Genomic DNA, 10,000 nt, shown 5'->3' with positions numbered 1-10,000 from the left:
GTGTGAATCTTAAATGCATATGAATGAAAGGTCGAATCTTTTCAAATTAACAGCATGTATAATTATTTGTGATGCATGGAGAGTTTAATGTGAATGATATGGAGAAATAAGAAGTGTTGAAAAAGGTTCTTATGGATGAAAGAAAAAATCACCGTATTTTGGAGCTTGGTTGAATGAAAAAACTAAACACAATAGGTAACTAAAAAGTGGGATTGGTTAATTCAAAAGTACACAAGAGCCTGTTCAAAGTATGACTGAATAAAACAGTAAGCGTATGTGATATAGGAATGCTGATTTGATACGCTTCATGGGAACCACTATTTCTAGATGAATTAAGCGACCGAGGTTGTAAAGCAAGTTCAACTGCGTATGAGGTACCTTTATGATTCAGCAGTTGAAGGGTGCATTTCATACATTTTGAGAGATTTCTAGAATCCCTGGGTCCGATTAAGGTCTTTCTTTTTTCTATTCAACAATTGGACTAGATTCTTGCTAGCTCATCACAGTAGCCTTGCATGGTTATTCATACATAATATATATATATATATATATATATATATATATATATATATATATATATATATATATATATATATATATATATATATATACGTATAAATATATATACACACACATATATATATGTGTGTGTATATGATTATATGTACATATACTGTATGTATGTGATTCTAAATGTGAGCATATACATGTATATATACTCTTACATACAAATGAATACATACATATATATACATATATATATATATATATATATATATAGAGAGAGAGAGAGAGAGAGAGAGAGAGAGAGAGAGAGAGAGAGTGGGGGGGGTCACCAATTAGCCATTTACCCTAACGAGTAATTTTAAACAAAAACCTGAATCATCTCCATCACGAGTATTTTGAAATCTTAGCCTGGACTAGGTAAGGCTTATAAGATGCCCATTCCGTCGGCTTTCTCATGATATAGACAAATAACAGAGGACAACTTGGTCGATAATAAACAATAAAAAGGGAGAAAGCGTGAATCACGAAATGGGGGTGGGGGAAGACGGGCCCATAAAGCGTATGAGGAAGACCTCGTGATTCAGCCTCGTCGCAAGAGACATGCGTATAAGACTTAATCTTGCAAAAGGAAACAAATCAAATTTTCAATGTTTTGGAGACATAACTTTAAATGGCCATTTTTTTATAAGATTCCATACATTACCTTCTTAAAATTGAGACAATCCAAATGTTGTAAACATTTTGTCACGTCAATCATAAAGGTCTACAGTACCTCATATCGTGATGGGGAGGAGCTCGCGTATTGTAAAAGGAAGCACAACGGGGCGAAGGGGAATCGACCAGTCGGGCCCGCGGGGAGTCGATTTTAGCGACTGGCTGGTCAATGAAAAAAAAAAAAAAAGACATGATAGATGATTGGTAACCCCAAGGAGCTTGAATCAGCCCCCACCCCACCCCCACCCCGAGATAGTCAGAGCCGCCAGTCCCATTTCGAAGCGAAGATTGGAGGCGGAAGCTTCCACGTGAAAGGACGTCTTTGGAAAGTGTGTGGAAGTGGGGAGTAAAATACGTCTGCTATTCAATATTCTTTCCGGACAGATTTTTTATAGGCGAGGAAGGTAGGTGTTGCGTGGCCAAAAGTGTTGTCTGTCTGTTTTACGCAGTTATAGGAATGGTGAACTATTTCTAGGACGTTTGTTCTCAAGATTAAGTAAGAACGTGGAAATTGATTCTTAGTGGCATAATCTGGAATATTTATACATATAAATACATATGTTTGCGTTGTCGTAAATGCAACTACAGTGTATAAAATTTTTATTTTTATTTAGAAAGCGTAATCTTTATTTTTGTTATTGATCTGGAATTTCATATATATATATATATATATATATATATATATATATATATATATATATATATACATATATAAATATGTATGTTCGTGTATATTTGTGTGTGTGTACATATATCTATCTATCTATTTATATGTGTGTCTGCATTTACAAATACACACATACACACATTATATATATATATATATACACACACACACACACACGAGTATATACATGAGTATACAATGGAAAGGAATAAAGAATTGCATTTTCAACCGCGTTTAATTTGCTCTTTTTTTTCCTTTTCTTTATTTCTTTTTTGTTTAAGAGGTTTTGGAGAGATCCTGTAGCTCACGTACCAACATCCACTTCTACAAACTCATTTGTTTGACTTCGATGAAGAGAATATTTTTCTCCACAGTTATGGAACTTTATTTAATGACTTCATTCCTTCTGGGGTACGACGTTGCTATCCTATTTTTGGTGATTTTTTTTTTTTTTTTTTTTTTTTTGCTTCCTTTAAATTTAAGGTTTTAAGGCCGCTCACGAATGGCAGAGGCAAGGGACAGTATTATTGCCCTTGTAAGCAGGACAATACCTTAGAGACTAACCATATAATTATATACACATGATCAGCGCCCAAGCCCCTCTCCACCCAAGCTAGGACCAGGGAGAGCCAGGCAATGGCTGCTGATGACTCAGCAGATAGATCTATAGGCTCCCCAAACTTCCCATCCTTAGCTCTCAAGAATAGTAAGGTTCCAGACACTAAAGGAACTAACGAGTCTGAGCGGGACTCGAACTCCAGTCTGACGATCACCAGGCAGAGACGTTACTAATCAGGCCAAAACAACCTCCTTCAATATCAAAGATTCTTTTCCTTTCCATTTTTAACACTTAAAAAACCGTAATTTTAATTGGAAATTTTTCGTGAAAATATACTGTTCTCAGCCGTATTTCAGTAAAACACAGGAGACCTTACTTTTACCCTACTTTCGTATTGCCATTTATGGGTTTGTGACAGTAATATCACTACTTTACGTCAATACATCCGTTCATAAAACAGTAAATGTCTGGCAACATTTATGAAAGCTTTTTTTTTTTTTTTTTTTTTTTTTTTTTAACAGTGCAACGTTCCAAACCCCTGGCCCCATTCCAGTCGTCTTCACCTCAATCAGGTTCGATTCAACTTACAGAGTTAAAACAACTCTACCATAAGACTCTCCATCGCAACACTTTGATCTGTTCAGTGGAAATCAGTTCTATTTATCCAGTGATTATTTCCCTTTTTATTTTCTTTTGCGCAGCTTTGGAATTAAGACTATTTATCTTTCCTTGAATTCTATAGAAGTCCTGGCTTGTACAATGGTATAGCGTTCGCCTAGCATTCGTATGGCATTAGATCGATCCCAGCCCGTGGCTGTGCGTTTAAGCTGTTAACTGGGGAGGCCACTGCTGCGGTTGAGTACCACAGTGGTAAGTTTGCCTTGCCCGGCTGACGTTCTGGTGAGCATGTTATCTAATAATACTGGAACTGAAATCAGACACCTTTAACCTTTATTACACAAGAAGGGTTGTGATGGACGATGTGGTAACGTCCCTGACTGGTGAACGCCAGACTGGGGTTCAAGTCCCGTTCAAACTCGTTAGTTTCTTTGGTCGCTGCAACCTTACAATCCTTGTGAGCTAAGAATGGGGGTTTGGGGGACCCTGTAGGTCTATCTGCTGAATCTCAGGAGCTATTGCCTGGCCCTCCTTGGTCCTAGCTTGGATGAAGAAGGGGCTTTGGCGCTGATCATAGGTATATATGGTCTAGGGTATTGTCCTCCTCAATAGGGCAGTGTCACTTGCCCTTGTCCCTGCCATTCATAAGCAGCCTTCAAACCTTTAAACCTATTCCTTACATAATCTCCTTTGTCCCCATACACCTGACAACACTGATATTACAAAACAATTCTTCTTCACCCAAGGGGTTACTGCACTGTAATTGTTCAGTGGCCACTTTCCTCTTGGTAAGGGTAGAAGAGACTCTTTAGCTATGGTAAGCAGTTCTTCTAGGAGAAGGACACTCCATAATCAAACCATTGTTCTCTAGTCTTGGGTAGTGCCATAGCTTCTGTACCATGATATTCCACTATCTTGGGTTAGAGTTCTCTTGCTTGAGGGTACACTCGGGCACGCTATCCTATCTAATTTCTTTTCCTCGTGTTTCGTTAAAGTTTTTATAGTTTACATAGGAGATATTTGTTTTAATATTATTCTTGAAATATTTATTTTTTCCTTGTTTCCTTTCCTTACTGGGCTATTTTCCCTGTTGGAGCCTCTGGGCTTATAGCATTCTGCTTTTCCAACTAGGGTTGTAGCTTAATAATAATAATAATAATAATAATAATAATAATAATAATAATAAGGGTAGAAGAGACTCTTTAGCTATGGTAAGCATCTCCTCTAGGAGAGGGACACTCCGAAATCAAACCCTTGTTCTCTAGTCTTGGGTAGTGCCATAGCCTCTGTACCATGGTCTTCCACTGTCTTGGGTTAGAGTTCTCTTGCTTGAGGGTACACTCGGGCACACTATTCTATCTAATTTCTCTCCCTCTAGTTTTGTTAAAATTTATATAGTTTATATAGGAGATATTTATTTTAATGTTGTTACTGTTCTTAAAATATTTTATTTTTCCTTTTTTCCTTTCCTCTCCGGGCTATTTTCTCTGTTGGAGCCCCTGGGCTTATAGCATCTTGCTTTTCCAACTAGGCAAGTAATGATAATAATAATAATAATAATAATAATAATAATAATAATAATAATAATAATAATAATAATAATAATGATGATGATAATAATAAGCGAACATATAGTTCCCTGAATGGTTGCAATTCTATTAATTTTCATCACTTTTATTATTAGAATTAGTTAAATATGAGACTTAGTTTCCTCCTAGAAATCGATCAGTGTCTCTAAATGCCCAAATAAATAATGTAATAAAAACTACTGGTAATCATCTAAGAAATATTGTGTTTATAGAAAAGTACCTGGACGAACATTCTGTGAAGAAACTTGTGATAAACTGTGTTATTACCAGGATTGACTACTGCAACTCTATCTACTACAATTAACAAAAGTGCAACTTGAGAAATCACTAAACATAATAAACAGAGGAGCAAGACTGATAAAAGGTGTCCCACCTAGAGAAAGGATCACCCCTATACTAATCGATTTACACTGGCTGCCGTTTAAAGCGATAATTGGATTTGAAATATGTACAATAACCCACCAAGTTATCAGAACCAGGCTTTCTAAATACTTAAGAGAATTGCTACAAATTGCGCAGCCAACAAATCGTGTCGACACGAGAATAGTTACAGATGGCTTCAAACTGTTGGAACCTAGATTTATGTCCACTTTGGGCTTCAGAGCCTTTAAATATGCGGCCCCGAGACTATATAATAAGCTCCCACGAAACATTCGAATGATTGAAGACAAAGGCTTTCAAGAGGAAACTGAAGACCATCTTATTTCATGAGTCTTTTGACAGGGACGATATAACAGTAAATGAACAATACGCGATATGAAACGTTAAATACGCTGAACGAACAAGGTAAAACGACAGTGGAGGTCCTGTAGAGAGTGGGGTTCCCCTGCTGTATGGGACCGGAAAAGCAGCCTTCAAAGTGAAGTAAGTAAAGAGAGATTTAGAATTGTTAAAGATTAGTTACTTATCACTGTCATCTAAAAGCGCTCTTTGAAATTCACAGATCCGTCAAAATATAACTAACAAGAATATTCATCAGTTGACTAACAGTGCTTTATGCAAATATGCAAATACAAGTGTATCAGAGCTGTCAAAAGTGACGCCTAAATATTTAGATAGATATGCACACACACGCACACGAACACACCCACACACCCACACAGATTCAACTCCTCCCATCCCCTGACCTTTTCCTAACTACATCCCGCTAGTTCGGCAATTTGTGGGAGAGTCTAGTTTCCGAGTGTATCTCTGGAGGTGCTTCCTCTCACCGGGATATGACTACACTCTCTACCCCTGAGTTGAAAGGAAAGATATATATATATATATATATATATATATATATATATATATATATATATATATATAGTGTATATATATATGTGTCTGTGTCTGTGTGTACATATACTGTATAATATATATATATATATATATATATATATATATATATATATAGTTATACATATGTATGTATGTATATATATATATATATATATATATATATATATATATATATATGTATATATATATATATATATATATATATATATATATATATATATATATATATATACATATATATTCAGACACTTGCTTTTTATTATATAGGAGAGATGATCTCTGGTGAATTACAGATGGGGCAGAATAAAAAGTATTAAACCTTGTGCCAAAATTTCGTAGTTTTCAGATCAATCATGCAATTATAAAACTGCTTATGCATCGACTAGGAATCACTTAAAACTATTTTTGAATGATCATCGAACATTAATACTTTCTGTCTTCCATATTCTTTCCTAAACTCTGAGAAAGTTTCAATTCCCTTTCACCTTTGATGACATTGCCAATATCAAACATTCTTTCGTTGGTATCAAGTTTTCTAATAGCATTTTAAATTACACTTTTTTGTAATTACAGTGAGGAATCCTAAGATTGGTTATTTTCAATAATTTTCGAGAATAGAATAAAGAAAATTTACTTTTCCTACATTTTAGCGTTTCATGGTGACAATTATTTCTCTTCTTGCATTAAAGTGAATACTGATTTTAAGTGACCAGATATCTTCATTTAAGTTTTCAGAAGAAAAAAAAAATAGTGTACAGGGTTGAAGGCCACTCATGAATGGAAGAGACAAAGGATAATAACATTACCCTATCACGCAGGACAGTGCCCTAAAGACTGACCATATACATGTGATCAGCGTCAAAGCCCCCTCTCAACCCAAGCTAGGACCAAGGAGGGCCAGGCAGTGACTGCTGATGACTCAGCAGATAGACCTATAGGCGCTCCCAAAACACCCATCCTTAGCTCACAAGGATGATTAGGTTGCAGCGGCCAAAGGAACTAACGAGTTTGAGCGAGACTCGAACCCCAGTCTGACGATCACCAGGCAAGGACGTTACCAACAGGCCACCACAAACAGGTCAGAAAACAAGAGAGAAACGTTTATAAAAGTGTCTATGTGTGTTCAAACGGATTCATTTCTCGCAGTAACTTTCCCGTTTAAAAATAAATACATATAAAAAGTACACCCGAATTTTTTGAAAATTGCCTGAACTATATGAAAGGATAGTAAAACCTATCATCTGTTCCATTTGAAATGGGTTAGGGTTGTAGTGGCCGATGCGGTAACGTTCCTGACTGGTGAACGCTAGGCTGGCGTTCCAGTCCCGCTCAAACTCGTTAGTTCCTTTAGTCGCTACAACCTTACCATCCATGTGAGCTTAAGATTTGGGGTTTGAGGGAGCCTATAGGCATATCTGCAAAGTCACCAGCAGCCATTTCCTGGCCCTCCTTGGTCCGAGGGTGTGTGGAGAGGGGACTTGGGTTCTGATCACATGTGGATATATGGTCAGTCTCTATGTCATTGTCCTGCTTGATAGGGTAATGTCACTTTCCCTTTGCTTCTGCCATTCATGAGCGACCCTTAAACTGGCAGTCATCTCAAATGGATTTTTTTTTTTTTTTTTTTTTTTTTTTTTTTTTTTTTTTTTTTAGAAAGCTCAAAAGACATCTTTTGAACAAAATAGAAATTCAGTTATTAAAATTTTCCGAGAAATTAATCTGAGTTATATACCCAACATATCAAATGAATTAACTTAACGGTTCAAGTAACTCATAAAAAAACTGGAATATGTGAAGATATTGGAGTCCTAAGCTCGCATAACTAATAGTATATATAATTCACTTGTTATTACATATATCATCTCTACTAGCTCAACCTCTTATAATAATAATGATGATATTCCATATTATTAAAAAAGGACATCTTTTATTGCTATTAATAATTGTTTCTCTTTCTCCGGTATATTTAGTATTCAATAATCTACCGGGAGTGTTATTAAGAAAAATAGAGGGCGTAATATAAAAAGATTTTTTGTCATTTAACGATATTGTCTAATAAAATAGGAAGAGAAAATATGAAGAAGAAGAAGAAGAAGAAGAAGAAAAAGAAAAATGAAGATGAAGAAGAAGAAGAAGAAGACGAAGAAGAAGAAGAAGAAGAAGAAGAAGAAAAGAAAAAGGAGAAGAAAAAGAGAAAGAAAAAGAAGAAAGGGGAAGAAGAAGAAGAAGAAAAAGGAAGAAGAAGAAAAAGAAAAAGAGAAGAAGAAGAAGAAGAAGAAGAAGAAGAAGAAGAAGAGCAAGAAAAAGAAGAAAAAAAGGGAAGAAGAAGAAGAAGAAGAAAAAGAAAAGGAAAAGAAGAAGAAAAAGAAGAAGAAGAAGAAGAAGAAGAAGAAGAAGACGAAAAAGAAAAAGAAAAAGAAGAAGAAGAAGAAGGAGGAGGAGGAGAAGAAAAAGGAAGAAGAAGAAGCAGAAGAAATATTTTCTATGCCCACTGCAGAAGCCCTTTCAAAAGTGAAGAGGATTCGCTAATTATCAATGTCCATAACAACCCTGCTCTTCCCTTTATGGCTTCTCTTGACCTAATTAGCAGATAATATCAGTAAGACCGAGCTCTTATACGCAAGCGTTTAAAATAGACTACTACGAAAAGTCAAGAATTTCTATAAATTGCTTAAATCATTCACAAAACGAATTTAGTTTTTCAATGGGAATTTCTTTAACTTTAAAATATAATTTCCTTCCACATTTTCTGGATATTCAATAGATTTTTCTGAATTATAGAGAAATGAAAACTTATGTTCTCTTCATGAGCGAATATGATTAGATATTTTTCTAATATTCGGGAATCTTTGTCATAATACTCATACGAAAGTTAAGTATCATTGAACATAATGAAAGATTTTGAACTTTTAATAATCCCTCCACTAATTAAGAAATACGAGATTTTTTTAATTCTGGTTCTCCTGAAGTGGGATTAGAATTGTCTCTTCATGTCAAATCTAGAAAATTAAAAGATATCCTTTTGGAGAGTTTTAAGAAATGTATGTATTTACTATATCAAAATACACATTTTCCGTGTATCTATGATAAATAAGATAACCAACAATTTATGAAAAATTAAATTTATTGAGCTTTCGAAGGGACCATCTCCTTCCCTCTTCAGGAAACAAAATATTGTTTTCTGAAAAGGAAGGGAGATGTTCCCTTCGAAAGCTCAATAAATTAAATTTTTCATAAATTTTGGAATACCTCATTTATATATTTACTCATTACGTAAATTCATCACTTATAAAACACACATCTGCGGCCTGCGAATGTCCTTGCAATTTTAGATCAAAAGAACGATGATCAATTAAATTGTTATGCAATATCGTATTATTACAAAAAGAGACTGGAGCTATGATTATAGAAGTTACATATCTACAAAACTCTGATGTTTTAACTGTAATAAGTCTTTGTAACTCATTGTTTTGGATAATATAAACTATGAAAAGAAACTTATATTAACATGTTCAACAGAAAAATATTTGCAACCAGTTTGAACTCCTGAATTTCCTCCGATTCAACTCCCAGATTAGGAAGATCATTCCACAATCTGGTCAGAACTTTTACTTATAAAGTTACCCTCTTTCGGTTCCATGGTCTTTAGGTACACCTGAGGTTTTAGTCTTTTCATGAAAGCATTTTAGAATAAGGACCCATAATCCTTCAAAATGTAGCTATACGGTACAAAGAAATTACTCTTTATCCACGTTTCATTCCATAAGTTGTTAGAACAACTGATCCTGGAGCGACTAGTTTCCTACTAGTGACAGATATATTATAAGTACTCCTTATACCTGCTGTGAGGTGTCTGTAAACAGCATGATCTATGGAAAAAAAAGGATATAGAGAGTCTAAACTATTTTGTCGTCAAAGAATGCTCTTCCATACGTCATCCACAATTTTTACAAACAAACTGTCTGGAAGGGTTTTCTGTAACCCAGATGTGATCAGTTGTAGCTCCAAAGGCCTTATCTCAAATTCTCTGCCAGGAACTAGTTTCCACAGGCAGATGAGAATGAA

Source organism: Palaemon carinicauda, chromosome 6, assembly GCF_036898095.1.
Source record: "Palaemon carinicauda isolate YSFRI2023 chromosome 6, ASM3689809v2, whole genome shotgun sequence".
NCBI classification, from domain to species: Eukaryota; Metazoa; Arthropoda; class Malacostraca; order Decapoda; family Palaemonidae; genus Palaemon; species Palaemon carinicauda.
Note: the sequence above shows the minus strand (reverse complement) of the source record.